Source organism: Monomorium pharaonis, chromosome 6, assembly GCF_013373865.1.
Source record: "Monomorium pharaonis isolate MP-MQ-018 chromosome 6, ASM1337386v2, whole genome shotgun sequence".
NCBI lineage: Eukaryota > Metazoa > Arthropoda > Insecta > Hymenoptera > Formicidae > Monomorium > Monomorium pharaonis.
Genome location: NC_050472.1, coordinates 25,687,652 through 25,711,490, shown reverse-complemented (window position 1 = coordinate 25,711,490; position 23,839 = coordinate 25,687,652). Strand labels below are relative to the sequence as shown.

Below are 23,839 nucleotides of genomic sequence, written 5' to 3'. Positions count from 1 at the left end.
AACATTGCACCATAATAAAATATTGAAACAAAATATAAGCTGATATTAATATAATGAAAATATGAGCTAAAAATAAACAAAATATGAGCTAAAAATTTCATTTTGTATGTTGCATATTACTATAGGTAAAATTATTAGCTCTTATTTTAAAAATAACTTAAAAATCTAGTTTATATGTGTGTATTTATTTGCATAGATTTGCAAAAGCAAACGCTTCGTATCATGCTCGCGGTAACGCAGAACTTTAAATGGCGCGCAAATCAATTTAAGCCGCTTTATGACATTGAGTTTTATCTGACTTTTGCGATATATGTATACGTATATGCATATATTATATCTTGAAAGATATTTCTGTGAGAGCAAAAATACAAAAAAAAAAAAAAATACCCCGACAAGATGTTGCGTCCGACCTATCGATAGGCACCGATCCGTAATATTGAGAGCTCATATCATATCGATCGTCTCGCGCTGACAAATATATGTTCTATACTGAACGTCGCGCGTCGACATGCGACGAATGGCATGAATTTCAGATATTCAGCTTCTAATCGGAAGAGGAAAGATGGAAGGGGAAGAGAGGAGAGAACCGTGAAAAATTGTCGCGAGAACGAGTTCTAGTGCATTCGATGAGCCTCGCGTCTCCAGCATCGACGCTCGAACGAGAGGCACGAACAGGCGGATGGGACGGAATTTAATTAAAAAAAAAGGAAGGGAAAGTATATTACAATTTTAAAGGTCTCGCAAATGGAGTGGAATGTCCAATAGTCGGTCGACCTACTCGGAACCACCGCACTCGGGTTAGAATGGTCGAGTACCTAGTACGAGACGCTCGAGTAAAAAAAAGAAGAGATGAAAAGGAAGGAGTGGCAACGAATAGTGCGGAGCGGGGAAAAAGGTAAAAGAGGAAGACTACGGAACGACAGTTATTTCAGGAGTGCACGGCACGCCGGCGATAGTTTCGGCGATCCTGAATGTTTTCTCTTTTCCCACCCTCGTACTTTTTATTTGGCCTTTAATCCGACGACAGAGGAGTGTCGTTATTCATCGACGGGCGAACCAAGAGCGGACATTCGAAATTAGATCGCTTTATTTATTATAAACGGACAGGTATCAGTGTTATCTGCGTCGTAATTTATCCCGTCGCGGCAGGTAACGACAGATATGGGGCATAATTTGGAATAAGCAAGAATTTATGGCCGCCGTAAATTCATTCGCGCCGCATTTGTAGTAATATGAATTTTTTGCCGCTCTCATGCCGCCGTTTGCGCGTCGGATTTATCCCCGCATTCTCGCGTTTCGTATTTAAAAATTCCAGGCGTATTCTCGGCGAGGCGTGCACGATCGATGATGCCGCGGGATTGATAATCCTCGAAATCACTATTGAATTTCCGTCGGATTTATTAGCAATGTAACTCTCCTAGTTAGACTCGTTCTAACAGTGCGGTAAACTTTCGTACCATTGACGTAACGTAAAATTTTAATGGAAATGTATAATTGAGAACTCAATATGCAAAATAGATGTGAAATCGTAGCGAATACGAGGCTTAACGTATTCACTGCATTCGAACAGTTTTTATTGTAAAAGTAAGATTTTTTTTTTTCAACATTAATATTTAAACGCACGGGAAACTGTATTGGAATACGTTGTATACTGTTGTTTTTAACGTCCAGTCGTAAATGTTGGTTAAATAGCAATAAAAGTTAATTAGATTTATTGATGCAGAATGCAGAGTACCAAATGTTGCATCTGCTTATCTTATTTTAAAATCATTATATGAAAAATGGAGATAAATAAACAATAATAGCAGAGATATGATTTGTGTACTCATTTATCAGTTGTCAACTGTCAGATTGCTTTCTATTTTTAATAATTATTTCTACGAGCAATCATGCAAGTACCACAGAATAAATATTTCTCTGTATTAGAATGCGGCTTACATTCGTCGCGAACTAGTGCTAGACTTATTTGTGTGCATCTCCGCATAAATTCTCCGACGCGGAAACCTGTTAATGTTAATTCGAAATAAAAGCCCGAGGTCGTATCGTAGCGGTTATGCCGTGTCTAGGAAAGGTTGTGCCTCCATTGCAACGCAGAGGGATGTCGAGGGAGAGAGACGGGGACGCTGCTACAGTGGCTTGCAGAGGGTTGTTGTGGTGGTACGCGTTCGTTGATACTGCTACGCGGTCGGGGGTTTTGTTCGAGGGTTGCCAGCGGAACCGTTGGGTACATCCAGGCGAAACAAGACACAGAAAGGCAGAACGGGAAGGAGGGAGGGAGGGAGGGAGGGAGGGAAGGAAGCGCGGGCACACAGAACCGGTTACAAAACATAGAAAAAATATCGTCACGGAATCGGGGTGAGAGAGAGCTACGAGCGCGGGGAAAGAAGGCAGAGATAAAACGAGCAAAAGTAGAACGTGACCGCGAATTCGGAAGAGTCCGCGTTTTTCTGGACGCGGTATGTGCGAACGTAACTGCATTTAAGGTAGAATATATTGCTCGCATGTATCCTAGGTGTACGCGGTCCAGCCTAAGATTAACGTGCGTTACGTATTCTCGCAAATTATATTCAAACCGCGGGACGTTCTGTGCGCGAAAATGCGGTTATAAACTTCAGTTATACGGAGGCAGAAAGTTACACGGCATTCATGATTGCAATTTATGAGGAGAAATGCGTGAAAAATTAAAAGGATGTAACAATAAAATTTATAGCTATTATGTCACTTCAAAAAAAAGTAGAATTGCTTTATCTATAATAGCTCATTGTCTTAATAACAATTAAAATCATTTTTAATTGATAGCAAAATTGACCTTCCTTCAATTATTAATAAAATCATTTAAAAAGAATGGCCGTTAACGTTATTAGGCAGAAATATTGTGGTGTAGAAATATAACCGTACTCTACTACAGTTTTTGGAATTAATTTTATATAAAATTCATATACGCGCACACATCACATTATTACCTCGTTTTTTCTGTAAATGGAAACTGCTAATTGAAAACGTTTTAATCTACTTAATGTTCCCATATGTATGATTATTGCACATGCGTAATAATTATTAGTATTATATGTTAAAATGAAATTTCGAAAGAAATTGTTTTTTATATATATTTTTTATAGGAATCCGTTTTAGCAATAATTGCTACAATATTTCCAACCACACATGCAAACGTCCATTGTAATCACATCGAAACAGCTTGTTACTACTACTACTAACTGGATGTTGCAGTCGTACGGCTGATTCAAATGTACGTTGAAAGATTAACGAGGATTGGACCATATAAAACGTGCTTTAAGTGACAGGCGACACACGCACGCGCACATGGGCGTAGCTCACATGCACATGGACAGCATGTATGCGCGCAACATGCACCCGCGGATTATGCATCGTCGAGAAAGCCTGAATCACACAGATAAGGCGCAAGAACTGACTTGCGAATGTCGTGACCATGGAAGTGACGGCAGGAGCGAAATCTCGAATGTCACGAATGAGAAGTCTAAGAGGATATTCCATGTTCGATTGATCCTAGACGACTGGGTATACTAAAGTTATATGCACCGGAAGGAAGAAACGAGAGATAGAAATACAAGAAGCAAAGAGAAGGAAAGAAGGAACGGGGAGGGAGACAAACGACTTTCGTCAAAATGGCCGGAAAACGTTTTCGTACCTATTGTTCTTTCGAGGATGCTATATAGCGGAGTAAGGTCGAAGTGAGACGTCGACGAGGGAATATTTGAAGAACGATGTTTACCGCGGGAAACTCTTCTCGGCTGCTCACTTTCTATGGTTTATATTCCGAATGTCGGATAGCCTGGCAGGAGGGCCTGCCTCTCTGCCTCGTTGAAAGTTCAACGGGGAAAATGATATCGCGAGAGCGAACGCAGAACTAATTTTATTTTGCACGTTGCGCGCGCGCACATTCACGCTTCGAAAGAGGTGACGAAGAAACATTTTTTCGCTGAAGAATCGGAGAGTCACCTGCATCTACAATTTCTTCCGGTATAATAGGTCGAATTTGATGTGTCGTCTATAATTGTACGACATATTTCAATGCTGGAAACGTTACGTACACTTGTAGAATTTTTAAAATCATCAATGACGCGAACGAACGCAAGATATGTACTAAAATTTTGTAAAAGAATTCCCAGAGAAATCTTGGTTTTTTTCAAGAATTTTATTCAAAATTCCAGGTAAGATTAGAGAATTTTGTGATACAGTTTTAAAATAAATTTATTGTATTATATCTTTTAATGCTCTCCTTAATCTCATACAAAAACAAGTTACGCGAGTTTTGAATATTAAATTTCAGTAAGTACTAAAAAAAAGAAATAATGTGAATTAAATAGCATATAATGATTTGTCCGCAATGTAGCTCACTAAAAATACAAAATATAAAACGTGATTAAATAAGTACACAACGCCAATTTAAAACGCACTGTCTTTTATTGTCACTGATTTTTTAATAAAAACTCGTAAATCACACGGGAATATACGTGAGTGTACATGAATGTGTTATATTTACTGCTAATCGATTGTCGACATTTTGTATTATCAAAAATCGGAAAAACGATAGAAACAATAATTTTGCCAGAAAGAAAGAGAGCTGGAGTTTAAAATTAAAATTAAAGATAAAATTTCAAAAATTGCCCTGGGTTTCAATAAAATTCCACGAAAATCCATGATTTTCAAAATAAAACAGAAACTACCAAAAAATTCCCGATTTTTTGTTTTTTTTTTCGGAAGTACACACCCCGAAACGATTATTCGTGCATGAAATTTGTTAATATGTGTAATTTCGGCACAGTCGAAGCGTTAAGTTAGTACGCTCTAAGATTTATTACGTACAGATATTACTCCACTTAGCGCGCTCACCGTAAGGGTCATGTACATCGGTGCAATTACGCTGTTCATTATTTCGAGAATACCACCTGCTCTTTAAACACTAACTTTACTATGTAGGTCTGGATTATTACATGAATACGCGATTCACACGGTTTTAACGGCCAGTTAATAAAGACGGCAACGTCGTTAATTATTATTGTAACTCGGATAACATTTGTGCACATACATGAATATTCCTGCTCCTATTAAATAATGTATTCATTTCTGGCGGAACAGAAAGCATTGACTCCTTTTGATTTTATAATACATGTTGATATCATTATGGTTCATACATCATTACATTTTATCATTTTATCAATCCATTTACTACAGAAATGCGATTACTTCTCTTCGTGAGAGGTTGCGCAATAAAAAACATTTTAAATAATGCTATGAGTATCTTTAAGTTATGCGATTTCACGTATGAAGATGACCTAAATTAAAAACCCGGAAAAGGATTTGTAGAACGTGTATACATTCTAGAAATACTTCTTAAATTATGCAATAAAATGCACGCTGCAGCCATTTTACCTACGTCGAATAAGACGAATGTTTTCCGCGACGTAATCTCGTTTAACGCGCAAAGATTTAATCGCATTTCTAACCAAGTAAGCTACCTTTCTCCATTCTTCGTTTCATTCCTTTTTCCGCTTCGCTCCACAAGTGAATGCGAGCTTACTGGGCAGGTGTACTTAACGCGAGCGTTGCCGCGTCGCCCTACGTTGCGAATTAATTGTTTCGCTAATGCGGCGGAAGAGTTTCACGACGAGAGAGGAAGAGAAAGGGGAGAGGAAGATGGGAGGAAGGAAAACGAGACAGAGAGAGAGAGAGAGAGAGAGAGAGAGAGAGAGAGAGAGAGAGAGAGAGAGAGAGAGAGACCCAATCAACGGATCGTCGAAAATTGATTCTAAATACACTTGGGCGATCAAAACGCGGCGCACCTCCAACCCGCAGGCTCTTCAACCCCACAATCCTCTTTGGCATCGTGCACAATCGATTTGCGGAATTGCGCGGCGCGACCGCCCGGCCTACTATGCCGGCCTTAATGCCGGCGTGTATCCGGTGACACATGTCACGCGGAAAATAAGCGCGGTCTATATGCGCGCGCCTCAAGCTACAAAATATATGGGATAACTACGGGCGAAATTCCATCGGTCTCGTGACGATATTCCCCTGGATTCTCGTAGAACACGCAATCCGCGTCCCGTACGATGCCGCGTGACCAAAAGAAAGAGAGAGAGAGAGAGAGAGAGAGAGAACCTGACAAAGAAAGAGAGAGGGGGAAAGAAAGGTGGAGGAAATGAAAGGAGACGAAGCGATGGAAAACGAAACGTGGAGACTGCTTTATACCGCTTCATTCTACGTGCACCGTAAAAATGCAAAGCAGGCATGCACGTCGGCGCATACATCACGTGTGCGCGTGCATACGGGGAAGGGGGAAAAACGTACGGTGGTGTAACCGAGGAAGGCCGGCACGCGGGGTTCGTTTACCCCTTAGCACGCCCCTGCGTTATCAGCCGCTGCTCGATATTATCAACGGGAACGCAATTTTCTCGAGCGCGATGCAGTTTCGAGTTCCGCTTTCCCGCATTCGCTCGTCCATCCTGTGTATGTATGCATTGTATATATGTATGTATGTACACCGATCTCTCAATTTCCCCGCCCCCCGGTGTACGTTTTTTCTTCTCTCTCTCTCTCTCTCTCTCTCTCTCTCTCTCTCTCTCTCTCTCTCTCTGTCTCTCTCCCATCGTTTGATCCGCGTCATTCATTTATCTCTTCCATCCCGCACTTCTCTCCGCATCTGTTATTTTGTATACTTCTAGCTCGTCCCGTTTCGCCGACCAACCCCAGCATATGAATATCCGTCGCGTTTTCCCCCACATGAAATGAAAGTTTACGCGATGATAAAAATAGACTTTACGGTGATAATTAATGTAAACGTAAATCTGCGGGAGCGATATGTGAAAATTTTTTAATCATTCCTTTCTTTCTTTTCTTAATTGAAAAAAACTGCAACTTTTACTCGTTTTTTAAACGAAAATAGCTATCTTCGCTTCTCTCAAAGTGTTGAAATATTTATTAAATACCCGTTTCCGTTAATTTCTATTTTGAACTCAAACCTCCTCTTCGAAATCAACGAACTCTTAGAAGACAATGAACTCGTCGGAATGAAATTCATAACCCAATCAGTGTGCGTTCGGAAACAACATATACTAGCACGAAATGTGTATGTGATGGATTAGGTGCCGAGTTTAAATCGCCATCCATAATCCACGGTCATACATCGCAGACGCCTCAAACCGCAGAGCTCACCTTTCCGTTGTTTATTCCGCTGTCCCGTCGTTTCCCCGCGTACGACACTGACAAGAAGTATGGCAAACGTAAATGTGGATGTCGAAGAAAAATATCCCGTTTATTACTTATGTGCTTCATCTGCCATTGTTAGCTGTGTCGATTTTTCCCATGCATGTATATACCGGTTCACATTTATACCATCATGACGTTGATTATACCGTTTACGGAAAAGCAATTTACAGAATATACAGCAGTACCGTTTATTAACCATAATTACAATACGTTAACAATGAGTAGCGTGCGCGAGTTAAATCGATGCAGCGGATCGATGAGCGGTCGATAAGAGCGGTATGCTGTGGCGGGAATTTTCTGCGGGAAAATCGTTCCTTGTATTACCACGCTGTTCGACACTTTGGCGCGTTCGCGTTACGACATTTCGCCCCGTGTACCTTAGTATTATTCCACCGGGAGCTATGAAAAGTTAGCAAGACGGGCAAAATATGCTTCAACTTTCACACTTTACAAGCAAAACGTAAATAGGAATCCTGAACTTTTCGCCTTCGATCTCGAGACGACGGGCGGACGGCGCGCCGGGCGTGTTTCTTGCCCTCGCCTAGACCTGTAAAAGGATTCCCGCCAAACTTTCCTAGAGGAGAATATTAAATTCTGCAGTATTGCAAGAAATGTCGAATCTCGTTCGTCTCGTAACGACAGATCGACTTATCATCGTGAAAGAATTGTTCGAGAGGGACGCGGACCGATCGGAGAGATCTTAAATCTCTCGAAAAGTCCTCCCACAAGCCGGTTTAGAGAGAGCGTGCTTTCGTGCTCAAAATCGTTTTCCCCTTCGATCTTACCTCTTCCATATGTCGAGATGATCGAATGTCTGACCTGAAACCGAAGGCCGCAATACGTCTGATCGAACTTGAGGAGTTTCGCCGACATTTATCCTCTTTCTCTTTCTCTCTCTCTCTCTCTCTCTCTCTCTCTCTCCCTCCTTCTCGATCGCTTTCTCTTTCCTCTCCTCCGAACAAACGATCGAGAAAAAGCTCTATTTATCCGAAAGGAAACAACGTATCCTTGTTTCTCTCAGCTCTTAACCGGCTTGTGCTCGACCATCATCATATTTCCCAAACGCGTATCGTTGTCCCACCGATTTCAAAAGCATTCGAAACCTGTTATAAATAACGTTTAACGAGCGGCATTCGAGCTGCCCGTCAACTTAACACGCCCTCGATCCGAGTGCAAGCAACCCTTTGCCTTATCGGCTTGGCCGATAAATCCGTCCCTCGTCAGTGCCGAGAACGTGTTCTCCGCTTTTCTCCGATACGTTCTTACGTCGTGTTCCTGTGCCAATTTGCTTTTAACTTTAAGAGTCGAAGTAAACAAGACGCTTGAGGAAAGAGCTGTGAAACCAATGCTTCCAACTTTTACAGCGACATACTACGTGATCTTTCGTGACCTGATAAAGTCGATATTTTACAATTTTATTTTCAAACGAATTTATCCTGTCACACAATTTAAACCGTCGATGCCGTCGATACCGTCGTCACGTCTATAGAATCGACGTACATCGGCGATTTTGCCGATTTGTTCTGAAAAGTAAGCCGAAATAAGTAAAACGGAAAGAACAGTTTTTCGAAAGGATTTAAAAATTTAGATACAGACCTAAAAATAATTTTGCTAAACCATCAAAATAATTATGCAGAAACGCCGACGCTCGCTACTAAAAGAAAATTTTTTTAACATTGCTTATTATGTTTGAATATTCGTCCCATAATTATTTAAATGTTTTAACAAAATTATTTTCAGATCTTTTACCCCCCCCCCACAAGCTAAATTTTTAGATACTTTACAAAGATCATTCTTTCCGTATAATATCTAATAAAATATACGAATATAAAATAATGCTTTCAATTTTTTTAATTATTCGAACGAGTAATCTCTCTCACTTTTTACGAAAATTTTTAAATACCTCATGATTAAATTAATCTAACATGTGTTACAGTTTTGACGATAACCTGGTGGAAAACAACGATCCTCTGGGAACCGATGAGTATCAACGCCTTGAACGCGTCGAATAATCTCGTCGATTTGAAATCCGACAAAGTTGCCTGTTTACACTTGGGAATACTGTCGGCGACTGCCACACGACATACATACGTACGGTCGAGTTTCGCGCACAGTCCGAGAGAACACACAACAAAACACCCTCGTTTAACCCTCCTCCTCCTCCGGGCGACCTCCCTCAAACTCGCTCAAACGATCGTCCGTCTCGCGTTTCGCCGAGTTACGGTCGCTGCATAACGCAAGCAACAACCGAATGCTGCAGCTGCATTCAATCCCGGCTGACGCGGCTGCGCGCCTTGCAGTCGTCGCAACGCATCAAAGTTACAAACACGATCATTAATCCTCTATTCAGCGGTACGTGCCTTATGAGGAACGAAGCGGAGCACAACTTTCAAAAAGAATGTTTCCTATGCATAATGTTAAATTCTTGGGAACTGATGCAATTTGTCGGTTGATAGCGTTGATTTCTACTACTAATATTCGGTAGTTATAAAGAAAGTTTCAAGGAAAAGGAGAAAGAGAGAGAGAGAGAGAGAAAAGGCAGAAAAATTTTTTTAAATAGTTTTTTAGAATTTTTTAAAATATAAATTTATAATCAATTGCATTATGCTGTTAAATTATTCAAGAAATAAACGTAATGTAATTATATACAATAACTTTAATTTCTTTAAGTAAATTCTTTAGTAAAGTCTCGTAATAACGCGTGAATACGTTGTATCCTCTTCCTCTTTTATATTTTAGCATTATATTTTTACTTGCATATAATCGCGTGGGGCAATTTATGGAGAGCTACGACGACGAAGGAGATTATTATGGAAAGAAATGCAATTTATTTGTACAAAGCTAGCACCGTGGGAGCCAACGTATTACAAAAGGAAATGAGATGTATGCAATGGAAGAGAGCAGAAGATCCCATAGGAAATCGTGGGAAATGCCAGCATCTATTCGAATTTAGCGGAACAAAGTTTGCATAATGATCGAGTCGCTCATCTCGATCTCCCCATGCAATAATTCTTTTGGAATCTTATTTCATATGTCGTTTGATTTTTATCGAGCTATCCTAACTCAAAACACTTAATGTTAAAAACCAAGAGATTGCTACAAGAAAAAAAAAACAATGCCTCGAGGGCTTTTTCTTCGAGGAGAATTAATTTCAACTGATATAAAGGCGGTTATTATTTTTATGCATCCGTCTCACTTATCTGTCTATTTTTTAACATTTCCTTGCCGTTTACCCTTCTATCTCGCACAACGTATTTGCGATCAACTGTAAAGGCACGACTGGCACGAGAAGCTTATCTCGCCGGTGCACCGGGTATATTCCGCTGTACGTAGAATACGGGTCCATCGTAGCGAGCGATTAGAAACCAATGAACCCGATTGATCACAAAGCGAGCCGTAATCCCGAGCCTCCGAGTGCCTAAGCCTGCTCTCCGGCCGCAGCACGTACCTACCGTTAAATGATTTAGCCGCTATCCGGAGCCTCCTCCGCTTGTTGCCTGGCTCTCCCTTTCATCCCCTTCCTTACCGGCTCGTTGTTCATCCAGACGCTCGTATCTCGTCATCGTGAATGCTCGATATAACCGGAATTACGACCGCGCACAAACGCGACGTTATTGCGTCTGCTTTTCTCATCTCTCTTTGTCTCCCTCTCATTCCCTCTTTCCGTCCCCGTTTCCATTTTCTATTTTTCTTTCGGGCTACTATCCTTAACAACGAAAGAAATTGCGATGACAAATGTAACTGCATCTAATTCCGTCCTAGGATGCGAACCAAAATATTGTACATTCGATGTACGCAAGAAATATATTCGTACAGAACCTCGTCAAAAAAGATAAAAAAGAAAACTGTGTCTATAATTTATTTTATATGAATAAGCAAAAGATTTTCTCGTTGAAATACTTGAAAAGTTTGTAGTAATGGAATCTGGGATAGCAAGTAAAATTTAATATTTCCGTCCAAAGCCTCGTACATGATGGAAATACCGGACGTTCATAAAATTTCTCGATTTGTGCGTTTCACCCGGCGATTTATCTCAATCAAAAACATCAGTTATCATGATTAAATCTCTCATTTTACGTTTACGTATCGATTAAATAAAATTGCTATTGTCGTTAGAGGGAGATTGGTTTAAATAAAGAGACAAACGGAAATGCTCAGCAAGAGAACGTTTAAAAAGATCTAAAAAAAAAAAGAAAGAAAGAAAAACACACGAGAAGGATGTGACTGAGTCGTCCGTGGAAAACGCCTCACTATCGATTTTTGTATGTAAGCAACCTAGACTTGTGGAGAGGCTTTTGAGAGTTATGAAAAGAGGGAACGCAGAGGCGCCCGGTTCAGATGGGATACAACGAGGAAAGAGACGAATCGCAGGTCGGGAAAAGAGAATGGGAGAAGTAACGCCTCGTGTTCCAGTAAGGCAGGATGCGCCGCGCCGGCGAGAGGAAGTCGATGGGATATATCGCTGTGGAAGTAGAATAGTATGCGCATGGACGGACGTACGAACTGCAGAACGTCGGAATTGGAACGTCATATGGCTTGGGTCCCACCAAGATTTTATATTGCGATCACCCCCCTATCGTTTCGATCGTTTTTATCTAGACCGATTCTACTCGTACTATTCTTATCGCGCTCTTATCGGCCACTGCTACTTTACTTACGCCTTACTCGTTCGTCATACATCTCTTTCTCGCGCGATCAATATCGTTGACACTGAACTGACCAAAAACTGTTTTATCCGTTATAAAATCAGTACAGTTTTTATTCATTATTTTCCCATTAATGTTATCAAAAAATATTGTCGAAACATTCATTTTTTTCATTAATTAAAAATCAATCTTTTTTAACAGCTATAACAAAATATTATTTCTTTAAATATTAGTCAACTATCTGTGTAAATATCCCATATATTAATAAAATTTAAGTGTCAAATAGATAAATGAGATTTAACCGTCGAAAAAGTATTTTTTATTAAAATTGTTTACGATATTTAAAAATCGTTATTTCTTGCCGACGTGCTGTCACAAATCATGTAAAACAGTCGACAAAAATACAGTACATCGAATCAGTTATATGCTAACAAAGAAATACTCTATAAACGAATATTTAACATTAACATAAATATATATAAAATTTAGGTTAATGATTATTTTGTAAGAAATGGCTAACTTCTCACTTATCAATGTTATCTTTAATCGCCTTTTAAAAATATCGTAAAATTGAATTTCAAAGGTTAATCCGTCGCTTCGCGTTATTCCACTTTTACAATGCTAGTCGGATTGATTTCGACGGTTCGTTTTAGAATGACATAAACGCCTAGTACGCACCTCGTATCGACGCGGCTGTTATCGTGACGTATTTTTCATATTCGGCGGCGAACGTATATCCGCGACGTATTGTTTAGGCCGATTGACGCGTCGATACTTTTACCGTTTACGTTATAACGTAACGTTACGTTACGACCCCGTTCTTTTCTACTGAAAATCACGATCACTATATATGACAAATTTTGGAAATTGAAATAAAAAGTTTTAATGGTCATAAAAGAAATCTCAGTGTTTCAAAATTTCTACCTGATAAAAGATCAACGTTATAGTACTGATCTTTTAATAGTATTACAAATGTCTTGAATTTACCTGTTAATGAACTATTTGCTCATGTTCCCGGCAATTCGTAAAATACGTTACGCTCAGCAGCACACGATTCTAGTTTCTTCATCCCCGTTAATTCCGGCGATGGGTTACGCAACCGAAAAACCAGGCACGATGGCATTAATTGGTACGGGCACGAAAATGTAATGTTTTGCGATAATTGGCCGGGCGGATACAGGTTTTTGGCGATTTTTCGCATGGCAACGCGTGCACGCTGCAATCGGGAATCGATAAGTCGCGGCTCCGAGTTGCGATAATCGGTTCTCTGCTTTCCACGCTATGCAGCTCGCCGCGCACCGTATTAAATTGAGTGCAGTGAAACGAACGTTAAGAAGTCTAACTACTCGTATGCTGGATGCAAAGGTATTAAATCATGTTAATATTAAAATCATACACCATAGTAAAAAACACGTTTCGTTATGTTCCCGAACGTATTCTCTTTCTCACCGAAATAACTCACGTGTGATTTAGGTCCGCGCGTATAGACGTACGAAAGTAGGTAGCATTACACACTAGGATAGACCATACTTTGTTGTAACTTCCTGTCTGCATGAAAATATTGTCTCGTTTCTATTATGACAATAATAAGAAATTTAATAAGTTCGTCTAATCTAAGTTCCATCCGCAAAACGCATTCTCGTAGTAATTTTAAAAATATTTACGATTTTATAACTCAAGAACGATCAATATAGAATAGAAGACTTGATTGGATATACGAAGCTACGAAGGTAATACATGTTGCGCATACTAAGGCTATATGTGGATAAAGATTACCAATTCCAGCAGAGCATCACGTACACTCGGTACAAGTTAACGACACTTATAAAATATCAGTGCCAGTATTTCAGAATAAATTGTTAACGAATGTTAAACGTTGTTAAAAACCGGAAAACGTTCGCGAGTTTAATTTAAAAATTAAATTCATTAAAGCAAAAATTGATTATGTTACTTAAATAATTATTACGTTCATTACGTTTTTTGTCTTCTCATTATTATCGAGAATCAAAGAATCAGAATCAAATTTGTTTCATAAAAAGCTTACTTCTTAAATTTCTTACAGCTTCTACATTTCCTTTTTCTTTTAAACGCTGCTTTATTTTATCTCTTTACATTTAAAGAGATTAATTTAAATCATTATCGTGATTTTCTCGAATAGACATCCCAATGTGCATTATGACAAAATGAAAATTCAATCCTTATGTTTCTTCTCCGATTTATAATAAAAGTGATATTCGAAATATCGAAATTAAAATATAATATATCAACGATTGGGATTATAATCCCCACACACATACATGTGAACGATGATAATATTGAATAAAGATCTTCATATTTTCGACATTGTCTCGCGCTTCGGCGCTCCGCGCTTTGATCGGGAAATGCAATTAAGCAAACCGTGCGTTAAATCGATTGTTGTTCAGTTCGTTAGGTATGGTGTAAAACATGGCAAATCAGGCCGCGATTCGACCGAAACTTCCATTTATACGTAATAATGGCGCCGGAGGCTATCGAACTTCCGAAATTTGAAGGCAGTCGCTGTGCAATATATGGAATATCCGTCCGAAAGTTTCCGTTCGGCTTGACGCGGCTTTGATCATGCCCGAATGAACGCGCGCGCGTCGGCAACTCAGGCGTGTGTGCGGATCGTTTTCGTCCGTTGTATTTTTCCGAATCCCGTCCGCACGCGAGCGGTGGCAGCTGCCGGCGGCGCGTTTAGCCGGCGCGGCTATATCCACCGGCAGGAGAGTAAAAGTATGAATGGAATATTTATGGGCGGCTTAAAAATTTCACGAGCAGCAGGTCGTGCCGCTCGTAGTACGTAATTTTCTTTCGTTTGCGACATTTATCTTTATCTACTGCGCGGCGAGCGCCGCGCGCCGGTGCGAACCAACGAGAATCCGCCGAGTTACCGGCGCCTCCTGCTGCCACGCCGTTCAACCGAAAACGGATTTTCGTGGGTGTTTTCCCTTTAATAATTCTCGAGGTCGAGCGAGAGAGCCGAAGTGAAGGGAAACGGAACTCAACGCGAACGAAAAGTAAGCAAGTCGTAGTAAGGAGAAGCGCAATTCGCAACAAGAAGAGGGATAGAAGAAGCGGCGTTCTGTACCGAGACGACGAGGAGAAGAAGGAGAAAACCTTTATTTTTCTTACGCTGTCGTCTCTCTTCTAGAAGCACTAGTGATGCACCAAAACGGGACGAAAACTCTGGCGAGCTTCTAGTACGATTTCCTGAAATGCCTCTCCCTGCTTATCCCCTTGCACACATTCTGCTTACCCTCGTTCCTGTTATACATCCATCTCCTTCCCTTTAATGGCTGCTCGCCTTATTGTCTTTTGGTTCACTTTCCTTTTCTTTTACAGACTAGAAATAAATTACTTTTGAATCCTCTTCCCTTCTCGCGGAGTTGCTTATTTTAACAACTTTTATCAATGTTAAAAAAACTATTGTTTTTCCTTCTTTTTTACAATTAACAGTATCACGTATCAAAATTTTCTTGGAAAAAAAAAACTATCGATCCTTCGAAAATATTCGCAATTATGGTAACGACTAATAATTCACGTTGAAGTTGTCGCGATTATTAACGTCTATTCGTAAACGCTGACACGTTCTACTTTAACAGCTATACGATTATATAAATCAGAAGCAGTTACGGTTCTATCGGGGTTCCCTGATTATTTTTCACCCTTAGGTGCGGTCTTTACGAGGGCAATGGGGCGAAGGGTTCTCTTTACGAGAGAAGATTGGGCGAGGAAGGGTCCTCTGGAAGACTTCGACGCCTGGCATCTACAAGAAGCAAAATATGAAATTCGCCAGCGGATATCCCGAGAGACTTTCGACTCCGAGGCGCAGAATAATTTCGTCTTTCCTCCTTGTTCCAGATCCGTTCCCCACAAGAATCTCGATTATCGATCTCCGGGTGGAAACGAAGGTGCAATGCTCGACGTCCCGTGAGAAAAAGAATCGTTGCCAGAGACTAAGAGACGACTAAACGATACATAGAGGTAATTACTTGAGAGAAATGGACACCAAAGATGAAGGTAAAGAAAGAGCTAATCAACGACGAGTTAACGAGATGAGCAAGAGAAGAAATAAGATTTTTATTTTCTTACAATGTGCACGTCGGGATATCCATTGAAACATATTTATCACGATTGCGGTACAAAGTAATCTGCTTACAACAGTACTTCATCGAGAAATATGAGAGAAATGAGAGTTGAAAAAATAAACAATTAAACTTGACGGCGCAGATAAAGACGAGAGAAATATTTGCCCGCGGTTTGTACTTGTAATTACGTGGAAAGTTACACTCCATTAAGGACACGGCATTTCTGCTCATTACAAATTAAATCTTTGCGCGTTGCACTCGACATCTAAAAATATTCATTCACGAAAAGGAATGAAAAGATAGCGAATTACATGAAAGCGCGTGTTGGTGCGCGTCACTCTTGTCCGCTTCGGTGAAATTATAAGGCTTTCTACCACTCACGCGAGAAACCATTTTTCATGCTTCGTTGTCGTTGATGAACCTTTTTTATGGCTGTAATCCCAGGGTAAGCACGAGGGAACAAAAATGCTTAACGATGCTCCACGAAGATGGACTTTTTCGAACTCTTTGACGTTTCTCTAAATTAACCACAGAATCCTCTTTTGCTCGCTTCTCATTTCAACAATTCTTCCAAACGAAGGGCGTACGACTTCAATTGGACCCCGACGATATTACCTGTCGGGGAAATCTTTTTTTTCTCCCCCTCCCTCGAAATTGTAACATTCGGGCACATAGACCGAGACGTGAAACACGCCAAGTACTCGTGAAATTTCGTATACTTTTGAGATACCACCCGCGGGACTCGAGACTTCTAGATCGTTCAGTGAAGTAGTTCCTCGACATAATTTGCTCGATCAAACTTTTCTATCTCAACTCTTTCCGTGTTAAATCAACCTCTTTGCGCCGGCGGGCGAAGGTCGAGCCTGTGATCACGGAATTCGCAGAGAATAAATTTAACGGCGCGTCGCGCAATTTTGCAAATTTTACTTAATACTCGCGAGAAACGTGCGGGTGCGGCCCTTTTTACGGGGCGACGACAAAAGTGCGCATTTCCTCCCTGGATGTCTGAGCGCCGGACGAGTGTTCGTGTTCGCCGCAATTGTAGGTCGATCGATTCTCAGGGAGGGAAAGGGGAGGGGGGAGGAAAGCGTGTGAGTGCGGTTAACGTGCTCGCCTGTAGTCGAGCGGCGGGCGGCGATACGTCGAATCCGAGCGCGCGAGGAATGATTTATGGAAAAACAAGGAAGAGCGCTCGCGGACTTTACGGGTCATGTTTAGATTCACGAGTTGCACCTGCAACATCTTCCATCGCGCGTTTACCAGCCATGTTTGCGCTCGTCCCTTTATTATTTCTACGCCGCATTAAGGGCTTACTACGTACGCTTCGCATACGGTACATAATTGCGGTGGCACACGATTTACATATTGTTCCGCGCGTCGCGATTTAATCTAACATTTTGCAACGCGAGGTCGGAATCTCGCGGCCGCAAGACCATATACATTTTGACGGTGTTTCTGCGTATAGGACAGTACACGGGGATATAATGTTGCGGACCCTTTCGTAATAACGGTGCGGTTCGACTACGCTGGCAAGCTTGTCACTTCACTTAACACTGAAGTACAGGGCGCGTGGGTGACGTACGTCACACGCCTTTCTTCTTTAATACCACTTTCTAGCGATGAAAGCAACGTTGTTGGCAACTTGAACGACATCCGGTGAACAACGTTGTAAATTCACGGTAGACGAGCAATATAAAAATAAAGCAAACGAGAAATTTATTTATGGATTTCATTAACATTAATCCAGGCTACAAACGAGCCTGCGCGCGCATACTCTAGATTTCTTTCCGATCACATCATCACTCGAGGTGTTGCATCAAGCTGAGCGTCGCAAGGCGACGTTTTCCTTTATAGACTCTTCGACACGTTGCTCAGCCAAATAAATTTACCGTTTGTGTTTGCCGTTACTTCTATTTTGCTCTACCAAACCGTTTTATCCAATCTCCTTCTACCAATTTCCGCGGGCAGACGCGCCGATATTTTTCGATTTCTGTAGTCTTGCAACTATGAAGTCGTAAAACTCGATGGCTAAAGTAAATGGCCAGGTAGCACTTATATGCATTATCAGCGCCTTCCGGGCACACGGGTTTCCTATCTACGATTTTATTCGAGGGCGTGCACAATCGCTCTTACATGGTCGCCATTGCTATCTAACGTCCCGCGTCGCCTTCTTCGTTCCGCAATCGTTGTGCGCGTCGGTTTGCGATCGTTTCTTAAACTCCTACTTTGCACTCTCATCCCTCTTCCGCAGACGCGATAAGTTTTCTCGCGGCGGTTAACGAGCCCCTAAAATCACGTCCGTAAAATTGGCGTGAAATTCAAAGAACCACCACTTTCTTCTATATCTTTTTTAGTATTTCGTAACTGTTACAGTATATAATTAACAAATACAATTGCAAATGTTACAAATATTTTAAACAATTTTGAGATTACTTTTAACACATTGTAATACGATAATTGCATAGTTTTAAATGTTTCTTCATATTTTATCAAAATTTCTCTAAATTTAATTTAAAAAAAAAATTAAAATTACACAAAGAAACTTGTACGTTTATACGTACGTGTTAATATCTTTTAATTCCCGTCGAAAATATTATTTGAATAAAAGAAATTTAAATGTACATATAAATACCTGAATATCGTGCCACTAGTTTTGTATCTTTAGGGGGAAAAAAAAATCTTTCTCTATTTTCATTTGGCTGTAGGCTCTTGCAAGCGGTTTTGCGAGCAACCAACCTGCCTTTGTTACGCGGTATTCTTCGTGGTTTTAGCGGACGATAACACAGGTTCATAATACGAAGGGAGAAACGTCACAGAGATTGCGTTACCTCTCTTTTCGACGAGCTGCTCGTTTTGCTTTCTCCCCTCGGTATATTTGCCCTCGGAAAGTATAGTGACCCGGTAGAGCGCGGTAGATCCCTCCCTACCCACTTATTATTATATCGCTGCGTTCCAGTCACGTACGCTACAAACTTTTCTTCTGACGCGTCCATTGAAAAATTTATCATACGTTTTTGTGCCGCATTATACGCCTTGCGATGAACGCCGGACTACTTCTGTCTTGCCACCCTCTCCCCCACGCCCTCTCTCTCTCTCTCTCCCCCTTACTTTTTTTGTAGCTGAAGGATCTGAGGTGAAAGCGACAAGCGTTTCTGGGTCAACACTTTGAAAGTTTCGTGATACCGTAAAATGAAGTCGGTTCTCGTTGGTCGCCTTGTGCTTTCGTGGGTCGTTAGATGCTACGGCTACGATTATTGCGACGCTGGATACACCGGTTGTAGTACAAGTTCAAATCGCAAGCCAGAATACTTGATTTTTATGCAACAATCTGGATGTAACTTGTCTCAGGAGTAACATGAAAAGTAGCGCTTTGTCCGTTATATCCCATAAAATAATTTCTCGATACAACCTGCATAAAATCAGAGTTCTTAATGACCGAAGTTTAACTAAAAAAAAAAATTCTTACGTCTCTCAATTGTGTTGTTGAAGATGCTCGCATTACTATTCGCATTAATATCCGGTATACGAATAATAACAAGCGAACCTTTTTAAAATGTTAATAGTAGTGGACGACGTATTATTCGTATTTCACGATGAATTCATTATTTTCTATATAAACGCATCTCACGATGGATTCATTATTTTCTGTAGGCGCATTCAACGTCTGTCCCGTATATTTAAAGTAGCGGTTGAACGAACGAGAATGCAGAACATGGCGTGAGCCACGCAAATCGGTCATTTCTGTTGGTTGCACTTTGAAAGAAGCGAATGCATCAAAGAGTAGGCGGGAGACGAGGTGAAAACGCGTAAAAGTGGAATCCGCAAAGTGTACTTCTTATTTCATCGTAATTCCAAAGAAGCTCGTGTCCCCTCGCGCGCGAATTAAAACGAAAATTTCCTTTAGAAAAGACAAGCGCGTTTGATCGACACAGGCGAGGTGCAAACTTTAAATCACTTTTATCTGGCAGCGTTTTAATTTCATAATATACGACTGACGCTAGCTGACGATGCAGCTTGCCATCGGATCGGCTAATGACCGTAGCCAGGTCGGAAGAATTTATCGCTCGTTTTACGTCTGCAGCCGCCTGTGTTTGTGCGCCGAAAAGATGAAAAAAGAAAAAGGAACGTTCCAAGTTATCCCTCGCGTTCTGCTTTCCTCGTCGGCCGATTTGGACAACTTCCAGTCGAGCGATCGTAACCGTTCGCGAAAAATGCTCGAAAGAGGTATAGTCGAGAGGTAAGTGTCCCACTAACGTGCCGCGGATCTATTTTCTGCACAGTGTCGATTCGATTTCACAGTATGATAGCTGTATTAACTTTATAAAATGTCAAGTTTACGTGCAACGATTCCTACGAGAGCACTCGCAATCAAATAATATTATAGCATATAATTAATAATTATAGCACGTATGTAATACTTGTCCTTAAATAGCTGTATCTTTTTATTTATATTAAGAACTGAATTGAATGGCATATTATTTTTCACTTTTTTTTTATTTTGTAATAATGATTTATGTTCTCCGCAAAAAGTGCCGACAAACTGGATTGATAACAAACGCACAAGAACAAAAGAGAAATGCGTGAGTAAAAATGCACATGTTACATCGCATTTGCATTCATTAAAAAGAATGAGCTGAATGGACCGGTATTTATACAGTTGAGCTTGATCCGACTGAAACGACTGTAGGAATGACGCACTAAAATAAATTGTACGACCTGCAGCGTAATTGCTTTACTCATCCACAGACACATCGTTACCGTCGATGATTATTCATTGTTTTATAAATAGTCAGCTCTCGGCATCGCGCGTTACGTCTGGTGCGGTTGAATTATTCAACAAGACTCAGAAAAGAGTGACTGAAAAGTAAAAACGGAAATTGCCACGAACATACGAGCGAATATTTTCCGAATCTTGCAGGTCAATTTGTCGTTTGTTGCGTTCCATCTAAATTTAAACATCAGCGACAAAGAAATAAAAGAAAAAAATCACCTATATAGTTTTGGGATTGATGTAAAATATTATATTTTCCACACGTATTTCTCGCGTTTTTTTTTATGAATAAAAAGTTTGTATTATATTATCCTTTAGAAAGTAGTGTATGTGTGAGTTTATAAGTTTATATTTTCTAACGGTTATAACACTCGTCACAAATAGGTCTTTGCTCAACAAAAACTCATAATTGTTGTAGCGACGTAACTTATTTTACAATTTATTTTTATGAGTATTTTAATTCGTTAAGAAACTCTTACAAACTTATGCATGTATCTTATAATGTTATTTTAGTTATACGTTTTTAATCATTAAATATTTAAAATGTTATACTTACTACTATGAAATATAATACTATGGTACTTGATAAGAAGGATTTTAAATACACAAATAAATGTTAATTTATATATTTCCCTTTTGCATTACGCATAAGGTTGTAAGAAATAATGAATGTGCGTGCGTGCGCGTGCATGTGCGTGTATGTGTGTAAACGAGAATTAAAAATAATCCTTGCAGAACTGAGACGAGTCTGCGAATAGTGATTTCTATAGATCCCCATCAAGTCGAGAGTCTCTCGAAACTAATTCGTGTGCCCAAGTACGTACGTTCAAAGTCCGTAGACGTCGATTCTAAATTTATAGCGGAGCATAAACTGATCTTCTGACCACCTTTGAAATACGAGGTCTAGAATTTTCCTGCGAACGCGCGCAATCGATGGTTGAAAAAAAAAAAAACATAAAAAAGATCCTTGGAAAAATTGCGGTTCCGAAAGGAGATTAAGACCGTCTACCATTCATTACCTAAGACAGGACGAAGCCCTGCAGGTCGCAGCGAGGAACTCTCGCCTCACATTGTATAATTAATTATAAGGAAAACCACCTGGTAGTTCCGCCCGACGCTAATACCTTACATGCGAGACTAAGTGCAATAATCGAAGGGCGACAGTTTCGAGGAGCATCGATATCATTTCTGTGTGCGGTCTCGTGGGATTAATTGCACGCGCATTGCAACCAATTAAGCTCGCGTATGATCGACTAAATAATGCATTTTCCGTCGCAGAGGTGTAGCAAATACGGTTCACCGGTTCGCAAAAGTGGCGTTGAACGGCTCCGAGACCACCTTTATCGTAATTCGTAGTTCCACCGTATTGGATTTATCGAGTCGAGAAAATTATTGCCGCTTGTTGCAAAAATGAGAGAGAGAAAGAGAGAGAGAGAGAGAGAGAGAGAGAGAGAGAGAGAGAGAGAGAGAGAGAGAGAGAAACGGGTCAGACTTGACTACCAGCTTGTAACAGTCGCGAGCTCTCACGACAATTATTGGAGTAAAGTCGTCAAATGGTTTTCGTACGTTCGATCGGCCCCCTCCCGCCGTTGGTCCCGGAGGAGAGAAAAATCATTTACCCTACTTCTTCCTGGACAGGAGACGGCAGAAGATAGAAAAAGATGACGCTACCACCGGAGGAGCGTAATTGGTAGCATCTGTGACCTAGTCTTCTGCGAAATTGATTGAAGTCTTCAGCCAAAGAATCGCGGCTAATTGGAACGAGTAACAAACCTGCAGGGCAAAACGAATAGTTCTTCATCTCGATTTATCTCTTTCGAGTGATACGCCACTTACTAGAAAAGCCGATTAACGTCACCATTGAGCCTCGTAGGAACATTGGCCGACGGCTCGAAGCATTAAATCGTTTCTTTCGTATCGCGCAACGAAGATCCGCCTTCGTATCTTCCGGCGTATCTTACAAGCGCAGTTAGAAACTATGTACGTCGCGTCCGATATCCCGAAACACACGTTGCAGTTAAACCAAGAGGATCGAGACACAACGCAATTATAAGTCACCGGTATTCAACGGGGAATCGAGTTAATTCCACGAACTTTAGTTTAGCGTACAACGTTCTCATCAGCTTATCGGTCGATTCCGCCGCGTTTGCACTCGCGCTATTACCTAAGTCTGGCTTTAAAGCGCGTAATGGCGGGACGATCGGGGAAATAACTCATGTGTCTATTGTAAACTAGGCCGGGAATATATCCGCGAAAGCGAAATCCGCGAGCTTTTCGTAATCCGCTCATTGCATTTATCCGGTAACCGATGATTCGCAACCTAATGCGACGCAATAACGAGAGTTGCTACCAGCAAATCCTTTCTCGCCCTCCTTGCGCCCTCCTTGCGCCCTTCTCTCGCCTCCTCGCCGGAACCTAATTTAATGTATTCTTCAATTATTCATTTCCTCGGTGGCGGAAAGGGACTCTAGAGGTGGCAAACTCCACTATAGAGATGGACGGAGCGATGGAAAGAGGGGTGCTCACAAGTCGGGTCGACAGTGATGGCGGCCGCAATGGCGGCGGCGGTGGCGGCGGAGGGATGCCTATTAAATATGCCTCGGAAAATTGGATTTGAAATTCTTATTTTTCCACGACGCGTTTCCACCATCTTCCCCTCGCCCTCTTCCTGTTCTACTTCCTCGCGTTCCTTTCTTTATCCACGGTTCTCCGTCTCGCTCGATGGCCGCTCAACCATCGTTCCCCGAATGATTTCGCGAGAGAAAAATATACACTCTATCCCGAGGCTAAATACCGATGTCGACTATTGTTAGGGGAACAACTCGGGCTGGCCTAATAGTCTTAAATTTTTACGTTATGTACCTGCTGCTGCTGCTGTCGCTGCTGGAGCTTCACCTTCCTTTCTTTCCTCTCGTTGCTCTCTCTCCGCTTTGCACGTTCCTATTTCTTCCTCCGGGGTAGAATGGGACCTGAAACGTTTTCAGCGTGTAATGGAATTCCCTCTGGCTATATGACGATGAGACGTATCACATTTTGCAAGACGCAATAAAGATACGCGAATAGGG

At 41.0% G+C, this 23,839-nt stretch overlaps 1 protein-coding gene across 10 annotated transcripts in view; it reads right to left on the bottom strand.

Annotated features, from left to right (window-relative positions):
* The window catches only part of LOC105840160 (tyrosine-protein phosphatase Lar), a 403,816-nt gene that overhangs the window by 309,111 nt on the left and 70,866 nt on the right, over nt 1-23,839 (bottom strand). For 9 of the 10 annotated variants that reach the window (XM_012686967.3, XM_012686969.3, XM_012686974.3 and 6 more), the window contains exon 2: nt 23,637-23,743. The gene's annotated coding sequence lies outside the window, so the exon portion shown is untranslated. Of the gene's footprint in view, nt 1-9,197; nt 9,408-23,636; nt 23,744-23,839 lie in introns of those variants that run through there. The other variant, XM_028190661.2, reaches the window with a different exon arrangement.